Source organism: Saimiri boliviensis, chromosome 3, assembly GCF_048565385.1.
Source record: "Saimiri boliviensis isolate mSaiBol1 chromosome 3, mSaiBol1.pri, whole genome shotgun sequence".
Lineage (NCBI taxonomy): Eukaryota > Metazoa > Chordata > Mammalia > Primates > Cebidae > Saimiri > Saimiri boliviensis.
Genome location: NC_133451.1, coordinates 46,823,278 through 46,845,342, shown reverse-complemented (window position 1 = coordinate 46,845,342; position 22,065 = coordinate 46,823,278). Strand labels below are relative to the sequence as shown.

The 22,065-nt window shown below is 42.5% G+C and overlaps 1 pseudogene; it reads right to left on the bottom strand.

The window, feature by feature from the left end:
* Window positions 1-230: 230 nt before the first annotated feature.
* LOC141583832 (uncharacterized) lies at window positions 231-21,465 on the bottom strand (annotated as a pseudogene).
* Window positions 21,466-22,065: the final 600 nt, after the last annotated feature.

Sequence of the window (22,065 nt, the reverse complement as noted above, 5' to 3'; positions counted from 1 at the left end):
AGCAGTGTCTAGAGGGAAATTTATAGCAGTAGATGCCCACATGAGAAGCGAGGAAAGATCTAAAATTGACACCCTATCATCAAAATTGAAAGAGCTAGAGGAACAAGATAAAAAACACTCAAGGCTGGGCGTGGTGGCTCACGCCTATAATCCCAGCACTTTGGGAGGCTGAGGCTGGTGGATCGCAAGGTCAAGAGATCGAGACCGTCCTGATCAACACCCTGTCTCTACTAAAAATACAAAAAATTTTGCTGGGCATGGTGGCATGTGCCTGTAATCCCAGCTACTCAGGAGGCTGAGGCAGGAGAATTGCCTGAACCCAGGAGGTGGAGGTTATGGTGAGCGGAGATCGCGCCATTGCACTCCAGCCTGGGTAACAAGAGCAAAACTCCATCTCAAAAAGAAAAAAACAAAAACAAAAACAAAAACAAAAAAACACTCAAAAGCTAGCAGAAGACAAGAAATAACTAAGATCAGAGCAGAACTGAAGGGGAAAGAGTCACAAAAAGCCCTTCAAAAAAAATCAATAAAACTAAGAACTGATTTAAAAAAAAAAAATCAACAAAATAGACAGTCTGCCAGCCAGACTAATAAAAAAGAAAAGAGAGAAGAATCAAATAGATGCAATAAAAAATTATAAAGGGGATATCACCACCAAAGCCACAGAAATACAAACCACCATCAGAGATTACTACAAATAAGTCTATGCACATAAATCAGCAAATCCGGAAGAAATGGATAAGTTGATGGACACTTCCATCTTCCCAAGACTAAACCAGGAAGAAGTTGAATCCCTGAATAGACCAATAACAAGAACTGAAGTTGATGCATCAATTAATAGCCTACCAACCAAAAAAAGTCCAGGTCCAGATGGGTTCACATCCAAATTCTACCAGATGTACAAAGAGGAGCTGGTATCATTCCTTTTGAGACTATTACAAACAATACAAAAAGAGGGAATCCTCCCCATTTTATGAGACGAACATCATGCTGTACCAAAACCTGGCAGAGACTCAACTAAAAAGGAAAACTTCAGGCCAATATCCCTGATGAACATCAATGCAAAAATCTTCAATAAAATACTGGCAAATCAAATGTAACAGCACATCAAAAAGCTTATCCATCACAATCAAGTAGGCTTCATCCTGGGGATGCAAGGCTGGTTCAACATACACAAATCTATAAACATAATCCATCACATAAACAGAACCAAAGACAAAAACCACATGGTCATCTCAATAGATGCGGAGAAGGCCTTCAACCAAGTTCAACAGCCCTTTATGCTAAAAACTCTCAATAAACTAGGCATTGATGGAACATATCTCAAAATAATAAAAAGCTATTTGTGAAAAACCCACAGCCAATGTCATACTAAAGGGTAAAAACTGGAAGCATTCCCTGTGAAAACTAGCACTAGACAAGGATGCCCTCTCTCACCATTCCTATTCAATATAGTATTGGAAGTTCTAGCCAGAGCAATCAGGCAAGAAAAAGAAATAAAGGGTATTCAATTAGGAAAAGAGGTAGTCAAATTGTCTCTATTTGCAGATGACATGATTGTATATTTAGAAAATCCCATCATCTCAGCCCAAAATCTCCTTAAGATGATAAGCAACTTCAGCAAAGTCTCCAGATACAAAATCGATGTGCAGAAATCACAAGCATTCTTATACACCAATAACAGACCAACAGAGAGCCAAATCATGAGTGAACTCCCATTCACAATTGCTACAAAGAGAATAAAATACCTAGGAATACAATTAACAAAGGAAACGAAGGACCTCTTCAAGGAGAACTGCAAACCTCTGCTCAAGGAAATAAGAGAGGACACAAACAGATGGAAAAATATTCCATGCTCATGGTTAGGAATAATTAATATCATGAAAATGGCCATACTGCCCAAAGTAATTTATAGATTCAATGCTATTCCTATCAAGCTACCATTGATCTTCTTCACAGAACTGGAAAAAAATACTTTAAACTTCATATGGAAAAGAGCCCACATAGCCAAGGCAATCCTAAGCAAAAATAACAAAACTGGAGGCATCACAGTATCTGACTTCAAACTATACTACAAGGCTACTGTAATCAAAACAGCATGGTACTGGTACCAAAACAGAGACATAGACAAATGGAACAGAGCAGAGGCCTCTGAAGAAATGTCACACATCTACAACCATCTGATCTTCAACAAATATAACAAAAACAAGCAATAAGGAAAGGATTCCCTGTTTAATAAATGGTGTTGGGAAAACTGGCTAGTCATGTAACTGCAGATGGAATAAATTCTAAACATAAAACCTAATACCATAAAAATCCTGGAAGAAAATCTAGGCAAAACCATTCAGGACATAGGCATAGGCAAGGACTTCATGCTAAAACACCAAAAGCATTGGCAACAAAAGCCAAAATAGACAAATGGGATCTAATTAAACTTGAGAGTTTCTGCACAGCAAAAGAAACAATCATCAGAGTGAACTGGCAACCAACAGAATGGGAAAAAATTTTTGCAATCTACGCAGCTGACAAAGGCCTAATATCCAGAATCTATAAAGAACTAAAGCAGATCTACGGGGGGAAAAAAAACCCATTCGAAAGTGGGTGAAAAATATGAACAGACACTTTTCAAAAGAAGACATTTGTGAGGCCAACAAACATATGAAAAAATGTTCATCATCACTGGTCATCAGAGAAATGCAAATCAAAACTACATTGAGATACCATCTCACGCAAGTTAGAATGGCAATCATTAAAAAGTCAGGAGACAACAGATGCTGGAGAGGGTGTGGAGAAAAAGGGGCAGTTTTACACTGTTGGTGGGAGTGTAAATTAGTTCAACCATTGTGGAAGACAGTGTGGTGATTCCTCAAGGATTTAGAAATAGAAATTCCATTTGACCCAGCAATCCCACTACGGGGTATATACCCAGAGGATTATAAATTGTTCTATTATAAAGATACATGCACACGTCTGTTCATTGCAGCACTGTTTACAATGGCAAAGACCTGGAACCAACCCAAATGTCCCTCCATGATAGACTGGACAAAGAAAATGTGGCAGATATATACCATGGAATACTATGCAGCCATAAAAAATGATGAGCTTGTGTCCTTTGTGGGGACTTGGATGAACCTGGAAACCACTGTTCTCAGCAAACTGACACAAGAACAGAAAACAAAATTCCACATGTTCTCGCTCATAGGTGGGTGTTGAACAATGAGAACCCATGGACACAGGGAGGGGAGCATCACACACTGGGGTCTGTCGAGGGGGTTAGGGAGGGACAGCAGGGGGGTGGGGAGGTTGGAGAGAGATAATACAGGGAGAAATACCAGGTATAGGTGACAGGGGGATAGAGGCAGCAAACCATATTGCCATGTATGTACCTATGCAACAGTCCTGCATGATCTTCACATGTACTCCAGAACCTAAAGTACAATTAAAAAAAAAAGAAGCTGGGCACTGTGGCTCACGCCTGTAATCACAGCACTTTGGGAGGTCGAGGCGGGCGGATCATGAGGTCAAGAGATCGAGACCATCCTGGTCAACTGGTGAAACCCCGTCTCTACTAAAAATACAAAAAATTGGCTGGGCATGGTAGTGGGTGCTTGTAATCCCAGCTACTCAGGAGGCTGAGGCAGGAGAATTGCCTGAACCTGGGAGGTGGAGGTTGCAGTGAGCCGAGATTGTGCCATTGCACTCCAGCCTGGGTAACAAGAGCGAAACTCCATCTCAAAAAAAAAAAAAAAAAAAAAAAAGAAAATAAAAATTTTAACCTAAAAAGAAAAACTTTAACATTGATGAAATCATTCTTAATAACTTTTTTTTTTTTTTTTTTTTTTTTTTGAGATGATGTCTTGCTCCATCACCAAGGCTGGAGTGCAGTGGTGTGATCCCCCTCCTGGGTTCCAGTGATTCTCCTGCTTCAGCCTCCAAAGTATCTGGGACTACAGGCGTGCGCCATTATGCTCAGCTGATTTTTGTATTTTTAGTAAAGATGGGGTCTCACCATGTTGATCAGGCTGGTGTCCATCTCTTGACCTTGTGATCCACCTGCCTCGGCCTCCCAAAGTGCTCAGATTACAGGCATGAACCATAGTGCCTGGCCCACTTAATAACTTTTTACACATGTCTATAAATATTTCCTTAGGATACAGTTCCGGAAATGGAATTGTTTGATCAAATGGCACACAAACTTTTAAGGTTTTTGCTATTTACTACAATATTTCCCTTGATAAACTTTTATAATGTATGAACCTAAGAGCCTTTTAACTCAATTTTACTCATTTAAAGAAATTCTGGCCAGGTGCGGAGTTCAAGACCAGCCTGACTAACATGGAGAAACCCCATCTCTACTAAAAATACAAAATTAGCCGGATGTGGTGGCGCATGCCTGTAATCCCAGCTATTCGGGAGGCTGAGGCAGAAGAATTGCTTGAATCCAGGAGTTAGAGGTTGCAGAGAGCTGAGATTGCACCATTGCACTCCAGCCTGGGCAACAAGAGCGAAACTCTGTCTGGAAAAAAAAAGTCTGTGGGTACATATAGTAGGTATATATATTTATGAGGCATATGGCATACTTTGATACAGGCATATAATGTGTAATAATTACATCAGGGTAAATGAAGTATTCATCACCTCAAGTATTTATCCTTTGTGTTATAAACAATCTAATTATGCTCTTTTAGTTATCTTAACATGTAAAATTAAATTCTTATTAACTGTAGTCACTCTGTTGTGCTATAGATCTTATTCATTCTTTCTAACTATTTTTTGTACCCATTAACTATCCCCCATTCTACTGACCCATGTCCCCGCCAACCTTCCCAACCCCTGGTAAGCATCTTTCTACTCTTTATCTCCATAAGTTCAATTGTTTTGATTTTTAGCTCCCACAAGTAAACTAGAACATGTGAAGTTTGTTTTTCTGTGCCTGCCTTATTTCACTTAACATGATGACCTCCAGCTCCATCCATGTCGTTGTAAATTACAGGATCTCATTCATTTCTATGGCTACATAGTATTCCCTTGTTTATAAGTTCCACATTTTCTTGATCTATTTATCTGTTGATGGACACTTAGGTTGTATCCAAATCTTAGCTATTGTGTACAGTGCTGCAATAAACATGGGAGTGCAGATATCTCTTCAATATACTGATTTTTTCTCTTTTGGATAGATACTCAGCAGTGGGATTGCTGGATCATATGGTAGCACTTTTTTAAGTTTTTTTTTTTTTTTTTTTGAGACGGAGTTTCGCTCTTGTTACCCAGGCTGGAGTGCAATGGCGCGATCTCGGCTCACCGCAACCTCCGCCTCCTGGGTTCAGGCAATTCTCCTGCCTCAGCCTCCTGAGTAGCTGGGATTACAGGCACGCGCCACCATGCCCAGCTAATTTTTTGTATTTTTAGTAGAGACAGGGTTTCACCATGTCTACCAGGATGGTCTTGATCTCTTGACCTCGTGATCCACCCGCCTCAGCCTCCCAAAGTGCTGGGATTACAGGCTTGAGCCACCGCGTCTGGTCTTTTTTTAGTTTTTACAGGAACCGCTAAACTATTCTCCATAGTGGTTGTACTAATTTACATTCCCACCAACAGTGGGAAGGCAGGGGAATAGACAATATACGAGGGTTCCCTTTTCACTACATCCTTGCCAGCATTTGATATTGCCTGTCTTTTGGATAAAAGCCATTTTAACTGGGATGAGATGATACCTCATTACAGTTTTGATTTGCAGTTCTCTTAAGATCAGTAATGTTGAGCATTTTTTCACATACCTGTTTGCCATTTATACATCTTCTTTGGAGAAATGTCTATTCAGATCTTTTGCCCATTTTAAAATCAAACTATTAGATTTTTTTCCTGTAGAGTTGCTTGAGCTGCTTATATATTCTGTTATTAATCCCTTGTCAGATGGGTAATTTGCAAATATTTTCTTCCATTCTGTGAATTGTTCCTTCACTTTGTTGATTGTTTCCTTTGCCATTCAGAAGCTTTTAAACTCAATGTGATTCCACTTGCCCATTTTTGCTTTGTTTGCCTGGGTTTGTGGGGTATTACCCAAGAAATCTGTGCCCAGTTCCATGTCCTGGAGAGTTCCTCCAATGTTTTCTTTTTCTTTTCTTTTTTTTCTTTTTGAGACGGAGTTTCGCTCTCGTTACCCAGGCTGGAGTGCAATGGCGCGATCTCGGCTCACCGCAACCTCCGCCTCCTGGGTTCAGGCAATTCTCCTGCCTCAGCCTCCTAAGTAGCTGGGATTACAGGCACGCGCCACCATGCCCAGCTAATTTTTGTATTTTTAGTAGAGACGGGGTTTCACCATGTTGACCAGGATGGTCTCGATCTCTCGACCTCGTGATCCACCTGCCTCGGCCTCCCAAAGTGCTGGGATTACAGGCTTGAGCCACCGCGCCCGGCCCAATGTTTTCTTATAGTAGTTTCATAGTTTGAGGTCTGACATTAATCTACTTTGATTTGATTTTTGTATATGACAATAGATGGGTTGTGATGGTTAATACTGAGTGCCAACTTGATTGGATTGAAAGATACAAAGTATTGATCCTGTGTGTGTGTATGTGTGTGTGTGTGTGTGTGCGCGTGTGTGTCTGTGTCTGTGTGTGTGTGTGTGTGTGTGTGTGTGTGTGTGTGAGGGTGTTACCAAAGGAGATTAAATTTGAGTCAGTGGGCTGGGAAAGGGAGACCCACCCTTAATCTGGGTGGGCACAATCTAATCAACTGCCAGTGCAGCTAGAATATAAGCAGGCAGAAAAATGTGAAAGAGAAATGGGCCTACCCTCCCAGGCTCCATCTTTTTGCCATGCTGGATGCTTCCTGCCCTCAAACATCAGACTCCAGTTTCTTCAGTTCTGGAACTTGGACTGGTTCTCCTTGCTCTTCAGCCTATTGTGGGACCTTGTGATCATGTGAGTTCATACTTAATAAAGTCCCCATTATCTATCTATCTATCTGTCTGACTGTCTGTCTGTCTGTATTACATTAGTTCTGTCCCTCAAGAGAACCTTGACCAATACAGATTTTGGTACCAGGAGTGGTTCTAGAGGAGAAACAATTCTTTTTTTTTTTTTTTTTTTTTTTTTTTGAGACGGAGTTTCGCTCTTGTTACCCAGGCTGGAGTGCAATGGCGCGATCTCGGCTCACCGAAACCTCCCCCTCCTGGGTTCAGGCAATTCTCCTGCCTCAGCCTCCTGAGTAGCTGGGATTATAGGCACGCACCACCATGCCCAGCTAATTTTTTGTATTTTTAGTAGAGACGGGGTTTCACCATGTTGACCATGGTTGGTCTCGATCTCTCGACCTCGTGATCCACCCGCCTTGGCCTCCCAAAGTGCTGGGATTACAGGCTTGAACCACCGCACCCGGCCAAAATCATGTGTAATTTTTTTTTTTTTTTTTTTTTTGAGACGCAGTTTTGCTCTTGTTGCCCAGGCTGGAGTGCAATGGCGCGATCTCGGCTCACCGCAACCTCCGCCTCCTGGGTTCAGGCAATTCTCCTGCCTCAGCCTCCTGAGTAGCTGGGATTACAGGCACGCACCACCATGCCCAGCTAATTTTTAGTATTTTTAGTAGAGACGGGGTTTCACCATGTTGACCAGGATGGTCTCGATCTCTTGACCTCGTGATCTACCCGCCTCGGCCTCCCAAAGTGCTGGGATTACAGGCTTGAGCCACCGCGCCTGGCCGGTTCTAGAGGAACAGAATATTAAGGATGGAGTTCTTTCTTTGGTTTTGGGGTTTCTAGAAATGGCTGCTTAATATGATTAGATACTAAAATGCTAAGAATTCTACTTCTAATAGTATGGAGAACACTGATAGTCCTTGGCGTGAACTGTTTAGACAGTTACGACAAATAAATACATTTGACACTCTTGATTCATTGCTTGTGAGAGACATGTTTAGTGACTCTAGACATAAAACCTTTGACCATATGCAGAGAACCAAGGAACATAATGGAGCTGGTTGGTTGCTCCTCAGTTCCGTGGACAGAGTGATGAAAGAAAGTGATGAACTCAGGGAGTCTGTCTCCTGGCTTCAAAAGCAGATGCTGAGCCTCAAATCTGCCAAGATTGCCCTGAGTGAGAGTTTTATCTTCTGTAGAGAAAGAGCTGAAATTGTGGAAAAACAAACTCTTATCATGCAAGTGTCTGACCTGCAATGAAAGGTGCATGCACAGCCTCACCAGGTGCCCACTGTTAAAGTGAGGGCATTGATTGGAAAAAGAGGGGACCCTGCAACTTGGAATGGGGACTTGTGGAAGGACGCTGATAAAGCTGGGGACACTGGGTTTGTAAACTCTGATGCACTTTTTTTTTTTTTTTTTTGAGATGGAGTTTCAAAAAAAAGCCACCGCGCCCGGCCTTGATGCACCTTTTTTGCCAGAAGAAACAGCTTCCCTATCCCCAGTAGTGGCAACCTCCCTTCCCCGACCCATGCTGCCATCAGCCTTTCCACCTGTGTCTGAGGAGATACACGCTGTGCTGCCTGAGGCAACAGTGGTGGCCTTCCCTGAGGCAATTGCCAGGCAATATAATGTTGATTCTCCTCAGGAGCTACCCCCAGCATCCCTGTTTGCTTCTAGACCTATAACTAGACTAAAGTCCTGGCTGGCTTCTACAGGTGAAGTTAAGAGTGTGACCCATGAGGAGGCATGCTACACTCAAAAAGAGATGGGGATGGATATTAAGAGTGCGGGATAGGCCGGGCGCGGTGGCTCAAGCCTGTAATCCCAGCACTTTGGGAGGCCAAGGCGGGTGGATCACGAGGTCAAGAGATCGAGACCATCCTGGTCAACATGGTGAAACCCCGTCTCTACTAAAAATACAAAAAATTAGCTGGGCATGGTGGCACGTGCCTGTAATCCCAGCTACTCAGGAGGCTGAGGCAGGAGAATTGCCTGAACCCAGGAGGCGGAGGTTGCAGTGAGCCGAGATCGCGCCATTGCACTCCAGCCTGGGTAACAAGAGCGAAACTCCATCTCAAAAAAAAAAAAAAAAAAAAAAAAAAAAAAAAAAAAAAAGTGCGGGATAATGGTGGAAGGAACATAGAGTAGGATCAAGCTGAATTTATTGATTTGAGCCCATCAAGTAGGGACTCTGCATTTACTGTTGCAGCTTGGGGAGTTAAAAAAGGTTCTAATAGTTTATTTGCTTAGTTAGCTGAAACATGGATTAAAAGATGGCCCTCTGTGAGCAAGCTGGAAATGCCTGATCTACCTCGGTTTAATGTAGAGGAAGGGATCCAAAGGCTTAGGGAGATTGGGATGGTGCAGTGAAGCAGTCCCTTTATACCTACTCATCCCAGGTGGGAGGGCCCAAAAGATATACCCTTGACCAATGTCTTGCAAAATAGATTTGTGACGGCAGCACCTGCATCTTTGAAGAGTCAGTTGTTCTTCTCTGTATGTCACATCTAACAGTGGGAACTGCAGTTGTCAACTACAAAATGTAAATACAATGGGATTAATTGAATCCCGAGGTGGCAGGGGCCAAGTGACTGCACTTAACTGTCAAAGGCAAGGTGGGTGTCGCTACTATAATGGACAGCAGAAGCAAAGCAGCAATAAGAATAATTTGACTCAGGTAGAGCTCTGGCATTGGCTAATTAATCACAGTGCTCCTAGAAGTGAAATTGATAGGAAGCCTACTGCATTCCTACTTAATTTATACAAGCAGGAAACTTCTAGGTCAAATGCACAAAGGACTAATTTGAATTATAAAAACAGAGAATCATGGCCCCTCAATCAATTTCCAGACTTGAGCCAGTTTACAGACAGAGAATGGTGTGAATGAAGGGGAGGCTGGGTCCCCTTGAGGAAAGACCCCCTACATTACCGACAATTTATGCAGTGAATCTGTCTCTCATCTTTCCCCAAGGAGACCTCTGGCCTTTTACCAGGGTAACTGTGCATTGGGGAAAAGAAAATGATCAGCCATTTTGGGGACTACTGGACACTGGCTCTGAGCTGACATTGATTACAGGACCCAAAACGTCACTGTGGTCCTCCAGTTAAAGTAGGGGCTTATGGCCGGGCGCGGTGGCTCACGCCTGTAATTCCAGCACTTTGGGAGGCCGAGGCAGGTGGATCACAAGGTCAAGAGATCGAGACCACCCTGGTCAACATGGTGAAACCCCGTCTCTACTAAAAATACAAAAAATTAGCTGGGCATGGTGGCGCATGCCTGTAATCCCAGCTACTCAGGAGGCTGAGGCAGGAGAATTGCCTGAACCCAGGAGGCGGAGGTTGTGATGAACCGAGATCGCGCCATTGCACTCCAGCCTGGGTAACAAAAGCGAAACTCTGTCTCAAAAAAAAAAAAAAAAAAGTAGGGGCTTATGGAGGTCAGGGAATTAATGGAGTTTTAGCTCAGGTCCAACTTACAGTGAACCCAGTGGTCCCCGAACTCATCCTGTGGTCATTTCTCCAGTGCTAGAATGCATAGTTGGCATAGACATACTTAGCACCTGGCAGAATCTCTACATTGGCTCTGTGAGTGCTATTATGGTGAGTGCTATTATGGTGGTAAAGGCCAAATGGAAGCCATTAGAGCTGCCTTTACTTATAAAAACAGTCTATCAAAAACAATATTGCATCCCTGGAGGGACTGCAGAGATTAGTGCCACCATCAAGGACTTGAAAGATACAGAGGTGGTGATTCTCAACACATCCCAGTTCAACTCTCCCATTTGGCCTGTGCAGAAGACAGATGGATCTTGGAGAGTGACAGTAGATTTTCATAAACTTGAGCAAGTGGTGACTCCAATTGCAGCTGTTGTACCAGATGTGGTTTAATTACTTGAGCAAATAAACACATCTCCTAGTACCTGGTATGCAACCATTGACTTGGCAAATGACTTTTTCTCCATTTCTGTCCATACAGCCCAGCAGAAGCTATTTGCCTTCAGCTGACAAGGCCAGCAATATGCCTTTATTGTTCTACCTCAGGGGTATATCAACTCTCCAGCTTTGTGTCATAATTTTATTTGGAGAGAGCTTGATTGCCTTTCACTTCTGTGACATATCACACTGGTCCCTCACATTGATGACATTATGCTGATTGGATCCAGTGTGCAAGAAGTAGCAAACACACTGGACTTATTGGTGAGACATTTGCATGCTAGAGGATGGGAAATCAATTCGACTGAAATTCAGGGACCTTCTACCTTGGTAAAATTTCTTGGGGTCCAGTGGTGTGGGGCTGTCAGAATATTCCTTCTAAGGTGAAGGATAAGTTGCTGCATTTGGCTCCTCATACAACCAAGAAAGAGGCACAATACCTAATAGGTCTATTTGGATTCTGGAGGCAACCCATTCTTCATTTGGGTGTGTTACTCTGGCCCATTTATCCAGTGGCCCTAAAGGCTTCCAGTTTTGAGTGGGGTCCAGAACAGGAGAAGGCTCTGCAACAGGTCCGGGCTGCTGTGCAAGCTGCTCTGCCACTTGGGTCATATAACCCAGCAGATGCGATGGTGCTTGAGGTGTCAGTGGCAGATAGGGATGCTGTTTGGAGCCTTTGGCAGTCCCCCACAGGTGAATCACAGAGGAGGCATCTAGGATTTTGGAGCAAGGCCTTGTCTTGTTCTGCAGATAACTCGCCTTCTGAGAGGAAGCTCTTGGTCTGTTACTGGGCTCTGGTGGAAAGTGAATGTTTGACTACAGGTCATCAAGTCATGATGCGACCTGAATTACATATCATGACCCATCTAGCCATAAAGTGGGCTGTGCACAGCAGCATTCCATCATCAAATGAAAGTGGTGTATATGTGATCAGGCTCGAGCTGGTCCTGAAGGCACAAATAAGTTACATGAGGAAGTGGCTCAAATGCCCATGGTCTCCACTTCTGCCACACTGCCTTCTGTCCCCCAGCTCGCACTGATGGCCTCATGAGGAGTGATCAGCTGATAAAAGGAGAAGACTGGGGCCTGGCTCACAGATGGCTCTGCACTATATGCAGGTACCACCTGAGAGCGGATAGCTGCAGCATTACAGCCCCTTTCTAGGACATCCCTGAAGGACAATGGTGAAGTGAAATCTTCCCAGTGTGTAGAACTTGAAGCAGTGCACCTGGTTGTGCACTTTGCATGGTAGAAGAAATGGCTGGATGTGCAATTATATACTAATTAATGAGCTGCAATTAATGGTTTGGCTGCATGGTCAGGGACTTGGAAAAAGCATGATTGGAAAATTGGTGACAAAGAAATTTGGGGAAGAGGTATGTGAATGAACCTCTTTGAGTGGTCAAAAGCTGTGAAGATATTTGCATGCCATGTGAGTCCTCACCAACAGGTGATCTCAGCAGAGGAGGATTTTAATAATCAAGTGGATTGAATGACCCATTCTGTGGACACCACTCAGCCTCCTTCCTCAGCCACCCCTGTCATCGCCCAATGAACCCATGTAAAAAGTGGCCATGGTGGCAGGGATGGAAGGTTATGCATGGGCTCAGCAAGATGAACTTCCACCCACCAAGGCTGACCTGGCTACAGCCACTGCTGAGTGCCCAATTTGCCAGCTGCAGAGACCAACACTGAGCCCTTCATATGGTACCATTCCCTGGGGTGATCAGCCAGCTACCTGGTGGCAGGTTGATTATACTGGACCTCTTTCATCATGGAAAGGTTAGAGGTTTGTCCTCACTGAAATAGACAATTACTCTGAATATGGGTTTGCCTGCCCTGCATGCAATGCTTCTGCCAAGACTACCATTTGTGGACTCATGGAATGCCTTATCCACCATCATGGTATTCCACAGAGCATTGCCTCTGACCAAGACACTCACTTTACAGATAAAGAAGTGTGGCAGTGGGCTCATACTCATGGAATTCACTGGTCTTACCAAGTTCCCCCCATTATCCTGAAGCAGCTGGGTTGATAGAATGTCACAATTTCAATCCCAACTGGGCGACAATACTTTGCATGGGTGGGGCAACGTTCTCCAGAAGGCTGTGTATGCTCTGAATCAGCATCCAATATATGGTATTGTTTCTGCCATAGCCAGGATTTATGGGTCCAGGAATCAAGGGGTGGAAGTGGAAATGGCACCACTCAACATCACCCTGAGTGATCCACTAGCAAAATTGTTGCTTCCTCTTCCCATGACATTACATTCTGCTTGCCTAGAGGTCCTAGCTCCAGAGGGAGGTATGCTGCCACCAGGAGACACAACAACGATTCCACTAAACTGGAAGTTAAGACTGACACCTGGACATTTTGGGCTCCTCCTACCTTTAAGTCAACAGGCTAAGAAGGGTATTACAGTGTTGGCTGGGGTGACTGACTCAGACTATCAAGATGAAATCAGTCTACTACCCCTCAAAGGAAGTAAGGAAGAGTATGCATGGAATACAGGAGATCCATTAGGGCATCTCTTAGTATTACCATGCCCTGTGATTAAAGTCAATGGGAAACTACAACAGTCCAATCCAGGCATGACTGCAAATGACTCAGAAACTTCAGGAATGAAGGTCTGAGTTACTTCACCAGGAAAAAAAACCACGACCTGCTGAGGTGCTTGCTGAAGGCAAAGAGAATACAGAATGAGTAGTAGAAGAAGGTAGTCATCAATACCAGCTATGACCATGTGACCAGCTACGAAAATCGAGGACTGTAATTGTGGTGAGTATTTCCTCCTTCTTTTGTTAAAATCATGTTTGTGCATGTATACACTTGTACTAAGAAAATATCCTCATTTTATTTTCTTTCTCCTTCATCATGTGACATAAGATTTATTGACTTCACATCAGCATGTAAGTATTATTAACTTTATGTAATAGTATCTGGGTTGGGGATTGGTGTATTTCTGGTTGTATGAAGGATAGTTGCATTATGTTAGGCATAATTATGGCCTTATTGTTATCTTTATTTGAAGATTATGTGTGATCTCAGGAAATGTGTATGATCTCAGGAAACGTGTATGAGTGCAAGTTGACAAGGAGTGGACTTGTGATGGTTAGTATTGAATGTCAACTTGATTGGATTGAAGGACATAAAGTATTGATCCTGGGTGTGTCTGTGAGGGTGTTGCCAAAGGAGATTAACATTTTCATCAGTGGACTGGGAAAGGCAAACCCACCCTTAATCTGGGTGGGCAAAATCTAATCAACTGCCAGTGTGGCTAGATGGATAATTGAACAGTGATTGACTTTTAAAGCTGAGATCTAGGTGTGGTGGATCATGCCTGTAATCCTAGCATTTTGGGAGGCTGAAGTGGGTGAATCACCTGAGCTCAGGAGTTCAAGACAAGCCTAGGAAACATGGTGAAACCCCTGTCTCTACTAAAATACAAAAAATTAGCCAGGGGTGGTGGTGTGCACTTGTAGTCCCAGCTACTGGGGAGGCTGAGGCACGAGAATTGCTTGAACCCAGGAGGCAGAGGTTACAGTGAGCCAAGATTGTGCCACTGCACTCCAGCCTGGACAACAAAGCGAGACTCTTTCTCCAAAAAAAAAAAAAAAAAAAAAAACAATTAAATAAAAAATAATGTTGAAGTTAGGTAGATATAATTATTTCACTAAGTAACACTCTCATTAAGTGGATTCATCACAAATGTTAGCCTAATAATTTGATCGCAAATGGAATTTATTATATTCCATTATCCTTACATCCACTCATTCAAAAAATATTTGAGTGACTATCTGTGACAGAAATTTAAAGATTTCTAGTCTTTTTAAAAAAGAAACATTCTTCCATTGGCAATTTCATATTCTACATAGCAAGTTCAGAATTTTATGATGTCTAAATTACAAATAAATATAGAGAGTATTAAACCTTGGATATTTGTGGAGACAAATACGTTTGATGAATGACCTTGGAGGCCCAGAAATGAGAATGGGTAGAACTGGGGATTCCCTCTCTCTGCAGCTGGAAGCCCTGCATTTAAACTCATCCTCCCACAAAGTCTCCAGATTTTGGGCAGCCAGCTTTCTCAGTACTCCCCCAAATAGTCGGCAATGAAGTTCAGACTATCCAAGCAGTCCATTTGCCCCCAAGCCACTTTCATACTCACTTTGCTTAGAGAGAGAGCAACAGAGGGAAGTGGGTCCCTCTCCTAGAGGATGGCTAGCACAGTGTCTCCACCATTTCCTGGTTCACAAATGCCTTTTCAGAATGTTCAGAGAAGGAGGAACCGTCCACTGCTGACCCGTTTGCCTAGAATCCCAGCTTGCTCCAAGTGATCCCGTACATGTTTGCTGGAGTTTGTTGCCCGGCAATATTCAGGTAAACATTGTTCTTGAGGTCTGTGGGAATCATGGATCCAGCAGGGTCCCACCATTCCCTTTTAGTCTTCTCCTCCATGACTTCATGGAACTACCAGAATTTCAAGCAAGATCATGAAGGCACATTATATGAAGGCCCCTAAACCTCCTGGGAGGAGCTCCATTGCCAGTACTTGTTTCCTAGCCCCCCACACACCTGAGCTGAAATGTGAGGGTTGAAGGAGGTGACCAGCTCTTTTTTTTTTTTTTTTTTTTTTTTTTTTTTTTTTTTTTTTTGAGACGGAGTTTCGCTCTTGTTACCCAGGTTGGAGTGCAATGGCGCCATCTCGGCTCACCGCAACCTCCGCCTCCTGGGTTCAGGCAATTCTCCTGCCTCAGCCTCCTGAGTAGCTGGGATTACAGGCACGCGCCAACATGCCCAGCTAATTTTTTGTATTTTTAGTAGAGAGGGGGGGTTTCACCATGTTGACCAGGATGGTCTCGATCTCTTGACCTCGTGATCCACCTGCCTCGGCCTCCCAAAGTGCTGGGATTATAGGCTTGAGTCACTGCGCCCAGCCAGACCAGCTCTTAAATCCCATGGATTCCCCATCAGTTTTTCTTCCCCATCCTCTACAGGTTTGTTCCTCTCTTTGGTTTTTGGTGATGGGGAGGTGTATTCATTTGCTTTCACATTTTTTTTTTTTATAGCCTTCCATCTGGACATTCCTTATAAACTTAAAAAGCTAGACTTAGCATCTTTATTCCCACACCCAGAACTGACCACTGCCTGACCACACCTAGATGGTGGCCTCTTGTCCTGCAGCCCAAAAGGGAGAGATTTCCATGAATAATGGTGGTGTGGGGAATAAAATACTTGGACTAACAGCTTACGAAATCATTGCATCTCATATCATCCAAATATTACGTTTTACATGAAAAAACAATTATGTTACAGGAACTGGAAAGAATAGGAAAAATGTATTTACACCATGATTAAAGCTATATAAAATAAAACTGTATAAAACATAAGACAGGGATGAAGAATATTAAATTGCTAATCTTGGCTATGTTTAGAGTGGTGGGGTTATGGGTGAGATTTTACCTCTATGTTTTCTCTCTTTTTATTTTTATTATTATTTTTTTAAGGCAGGATTTCACCATGTTGGTCAGGCTGGTCTTGAACTGCCGACCTCAAGTGATCTGCCCGCCTTGGTCTCCAAAGTGCTTGGATTACAGGCGTGAGCCACCATGCCGGGCCATCTCTCTATGTTTTCCAAAATGCTTGTGGCTATTTTCATAAGTAAACAAAAAATGAATTTACTAAAACAAATAGAGAAATGTCTTTTATTGCTTGCAAGTACATTTCCTTGAACAGAGCTTGAATAATGAAGAAATAACCTAAATTTATAGATAAAGATCTCATTCTCCTGTGGTAAGCCCTTCTAGTGTTTTAATAACTTTCTTATCAGGAAGTCTTCCTTCTATTTGTCATTAAATCTCTTCTGCTATGTTATTTTAATGCTTTTATTTCTGGCTGAAATTTTATTTTTTTATTCAACTAATATCATCGCTGTGGTTAACCACAAAACTATCTTTATGTATTATAAATAACATGTTAGCTATATTATTACATGTTTATTGAAAGCATTACAAATCATATAAACTGCCATCATAATGTGTTAGAATAAATATAGACAGGGATTAAATGGTTTGTCTTTATGGTCTCTGTATCTATCAGTCTTCTTTGCACATGGGAGATTCAATAAATGATTGTTAAGGGCTGGGTATGGTGGTTCATGCCTGTAATCCCAGCATTTTGGGAGGCCGAGGTGGATTGCTTGAGCTCAGTAGTTGGAGACCAGCCTGGGTATGGCAAAACCGTGTTGCTATAAAAAATACAAATTAGGGCTGGGTGCGGTGGCTCAAGCCTGTAATCCCAGCACTTTGGGAGGCCGAGGTGGGTGGATCACGAGGTCAAGAGATCGAGACCATCCTGGTCAACATGGTGAAACCCCGTTTCTACTAAAAATCCAAAAAATGAGCTGGGTATGGTGGCACATGCCTGTAATCCCAGCTACTCAGGAGGCTGAGGCAGGAGAATTGCCTGAACCCAGGAGGCGGAGGTTGCGGTGAGCCGAGATCGTGCCATTGCACTCCAACCTGGGTAACAAGAGTGAAACTCCGCCTCAAGAAAAAAAAAAAAAATACAAATTCGCCAGGCATGGTAGTGGGCATCTATAGTCCTAGCTACTCAGAAGGCTAAGGTGGGAGGATTGCTTGAGCCTGGGAGGTCAGGGCTGCAGTGAGCTAAGATCATACCACTACACTCTTGTCTGGGCAACAGAGTGAGACCCCATCTCAAAAAAAAAAAAAAAATTGTGAAGCAAATATATTAAGTTTTTAGACATTAAAATTATTTTACTTATTTCTTAAGAATATGAATACTTCAAAATATCTTGTTTTTTTGTTTTTTGTTTTTTGTTTTCCAAAAATTCTGGATTAAAATGCAGATCAAGACTTGTAGATTTTTTTTTTTTTTTGAGAAGGAGTCTCACTCTGTCTCCCAGCCTGGAGTGCAGTGGCACTATCTCAGCTCACTGCAACTTCCGCCTGTGGGGTTCAAGCAATTCTCCTGCCTCAGCCTCCTCAGTAGCTAGGATTATAGGCGTGTGCCACCATGCCTGGCGAAGTTTTGTATTTTTAGTAGAGACAGGGTTTCACCATGTTGGCCAGGATGGTCTCGACCTCTTGACCTCATGATCTGCCCTCTGCCCACCTCAGCCCCCCAACACGGGGATTACAGGCATGAACCACCATGCCTGGTGACTTGTAGATTTTTTAAAATAATTATTCTCATCTATAATATGACAGATTTTGCCTGAAGAGCCTTTAATCCTTTCATCATCTATAAAAGTATGTAATTCTATTTTGTGATTTCATAACTCATTGGCCTACAGATGGCAAAAATATAAGAACTAGTTATTTTTCTTTTTTTTTGAGACGGAGTCTTGCTCTTGTCGCCCAGGCTGGAGTGCAATGGCACCATTTTGGCTCACTGCAACCTCTGCCTCCTGGGTTCAAGCGATTCTCCTGCCTCAGCCTCTCAAATAGCTGGGAATACAGGCACCCACTACCATACTTGGCTAATTTTTGTATTTGAGATAGGGTTTCACCATGTTGACCAGGCTGATCTCAAATTCCTGACCTTGTGATCCGCCCACCTCAGACTCCCAAAGGGCTGGGATTACAAGTGTGAGCCACAGAACCTGGCCAGAACTAGTTATTTTTCATATCTTTTATTTTTCAGGAAAACTTAAAGAAACACAAATCAGAACATGCATAATTAAGTCAGACCTATATTGTCAATGACAGAGTTGAGCAGTTCTGTGGACTAGTGGATTCAGATAGAGTTGTGTGACTAGTCTAAACAATTCTCACTCAAGATGACAGGATGTATACTATTTTTACATGTAGTGAGGATAATTTAAAAAAAATAGATATATGCTTTAAATAGTCTTTTTCACACTCCATGTTGACTATGCACATGGCCTGAAATAAAAATTAGAGTACAGTATAAATACTATAGGAGCATCTAATTGACAACCAACAGCTTTGAAAGCTTGGATTGTAAAATTGCAAAACTTGCCAGGAGAAAGAAGGGAAAACAGAACCCATTATCTAACCAAATGCTTCCAGTTCAGAGCTTTTCTTAGTTTCAGCAATGGCAAAGGAATGGCAATTCAGACCTCGATGAATCTAGATACATCTGTCACAGAAGGATCTTTCCTAGGACAGGGTAATCAATCCCTCTCAGGATGTTGTGGGCAATTTTAGGGTCAACTGAAGAATCTCATTTAATATAAAATGACTAGGGATCCCTTTACATCATGAACTCAGGCTGTGGAAATGCTAATGGCAATGTTTCCCAAAGTGTGATGCCCGGGAGTATTTAAGACATTGTTATTTTCCCTGCTCACCCTTCTGTGAATGTACTACCGTGGTATGCTCTAGATCTGGGGCCACTAGTCACATATGGCTATTCATCAGTTGACAGTGGTTAATCCAAAGTGAGGTATGCTGTAGGTATAAAATATACACAGAAATGTGAAAGCTTAGTACAAAGAAGGTAAAATATCTTAATGTTAACAACTTCTCGTACCAATCACGTATTGAAGTGATAATATCTTGGATGAATTGGTTTAAATAGAATACCTTATTAACATTAATGTTGCCAATTTCTTATCTCTTTCAATGTGGTTGCCAGAACATTTTCAATGACACATGTGGCCTGCATGTATAGCTCATCTTATATTTATTGGACAGCTGCTGCTCTGGAAAGACCACTTGGCAGAGCTCCTGTCCATCACAACATTCCACTCCCACAGCATGCCGGGAGTTACACCTTGGGCCACTAGAGAAAGCTCTAGCCCAAGCTGAGTGAGGAGGATTTATCTGATGGCCAACAGCTGCAGGCTGTGTGCAGGAGCCAGGTGCTGAGTGCCTGGGGCTGAGTCTGAGGCAGAGATTGAAAGTGTATGAGGTAGAGGGAGGAAATAACACATCTTTGCACTTTCGGTTTCCTTACTAAGTGGATTTATTTAAGTGAAATAAGTGAGTAAATTTTAAAATATATTAATATAATAGGTCTGTGGATATGTAAATACAGCAATTGAAATGTGTCCTACACATCATTGTGACTGTTTACTTATTATTCTTTGAACAAAACCATTGATATACGTACATGGCTGTATTATAATATTACTTTCTGGTATTTATTGTGAATTCTGACCTTTTCTATTTCATTCTAAACACAACACAGGGTTTATTTTGTCTGTTATCTCAGGAACTAGCTAGCTCTGGATCATTCAAGAAAGGAGAGAAGCTAACTTCTCTGTCCTGCACTAACTATTCCCCTCTAACTCTACCGATACCTGAAACAGTCAAATTCTCAAGCTATTTTGCCATTTGGCACTTAATCAAAATACCTATACTTAGGATCCATGATAGGAGCTGGTAATATCCTGAGTTGTCCATTTGAATGTTTCTAACAGCCTCAGAAGAGTTGACACGCATTATGATGGAAGGATGTTCAATAGATAGGGTACAAGTCTTAAGATGTTTCTTTTTCAGTTAAAGTTAACAATGCAGGAAATTATAAAGAGCAGACAGCCTCAGCCACATAGGATAAAAGGCTATTTTGAAAGTAAGAATTGAGTTCATTAGCCCATATTCCACAAAGTAAAACCTATTCACGTATTCACTCACTTGACAATTTGATAAGTCTCCCAGCTAGACACAAGGAGAAGGTAGACAGTAGGTGCTAACTTCATGAAATTTTACAGGCAATTAAGAAGAAACCTCACAGAAGACAATTTATAGTCCATATCTGAAAACTTCAAAATGGAGAAACTCAAAGTTGGCAAAGAGAGAAAGAAATTCCTTTTAAAGGAAAAATATATTACTTTTTTACTTCTTAGAAATGATTCAGAGGGCTGCCATCAGTTCTAGTATATTTCTTTATAATCACAACAATGTGTCTGGAAGGCCAAATTTTCCTGTGGGCTTTGTTCCCACTATTGTTCAGAAGCCAAGAAGTAGGTTGAACTAAAGGACCCTAGTTTGGTTTCGGTCATCATTTTGTGTTACCAGTGAGATGAAATTACATGCACTATTAGAAAAACAAACACAGCAAAAGGGAGTTCATAACTTTTAAACTTCTTCTGTATTTAGATAAGTCTTGGGGAAAAGGGAAGGGAAGAGGCAAACATTTCCTCTATTTTTTAAAACCATGTAATACAAACTCTCCTTAATTTGGAATTAATTTGGCTGAACACTTCTGGGTGGGGAACCTCTGGAGACGGCATGGAACATCCCTTGATCTCGGTTTCTTATGTAATCAGCTGTAGCTATATCCCTGAGCTATATCCCTGAGCTCATAACACCAGAGTGTAAGACAGGCCATATTCCTTATTATTCTAAACCAAATGTCATCTGCTTTGAGCCCTCTTTTGCATACCTCACAGGAAATCAAATCTCAGTTATTCTTCAAGCCCTTTTACTCCCCTCCATGGAATCCCACAAGAATCACAGGCTTACACAGTCCCAGGAACATTGGGGCCCATACTTAGTCCATGGACAGACTTCATTCCCTTTGATTCTTCTCCCTGATGTGGCTGCTGGTCGCTAGGACTCTGTTGGGCAAGGCTGTGGTAGGTGAAGCAGACCTTTGCTTGGTGCCTCTCTGGGGTCATTTAGAACCACGTACAAATGGGGGCCTTAGGAGCTGCCATGCCACAGATACCTCCAAACTCCAGACCAGGGACAGGTTCTGTTTTATGTTGGGTTCCCCCAAAAGCAGAGCTTGAGTTAGGGATTCTATGCAGGCAGTATACTCTGGGAGATCCCAGGAAGCCGGTGTGAGAGTAAGCAGGGAAGGAGGACATGCCACTGTGAGGTGTGTTATGGATTATGGCGGTGAATGCATTGTGCCGCAGGGCTTTGGTTCTGCTGAAACCTCCCGAGCGGCATACTAAGTACCTTCAGAATTTCCGCTTGAAGGACTGTAGGTGGAAACCTTGTATATAAACATCAGATTGTCCCTCATCTGTGGAGTTTGTTGCATTGGTCTGTTAGGACTATGGCAAACATAACAAAATACCACAGTTTGGGTGGCTAAGGCAACAGAAATACATTTCTTCACAGTTCTATAGCCTGGAAGTCCAAGATCAAGGTGTTTGATTTCTTCCAAGGTCTATCTCCTTGGCTTGCAGACCGCTGTATCAGCTGGCTTTTTCACCTGGTTTTGTGTGTGTGTGTGTGTGTGTGTGTGTGTGTGTGTACATACTCCGGGC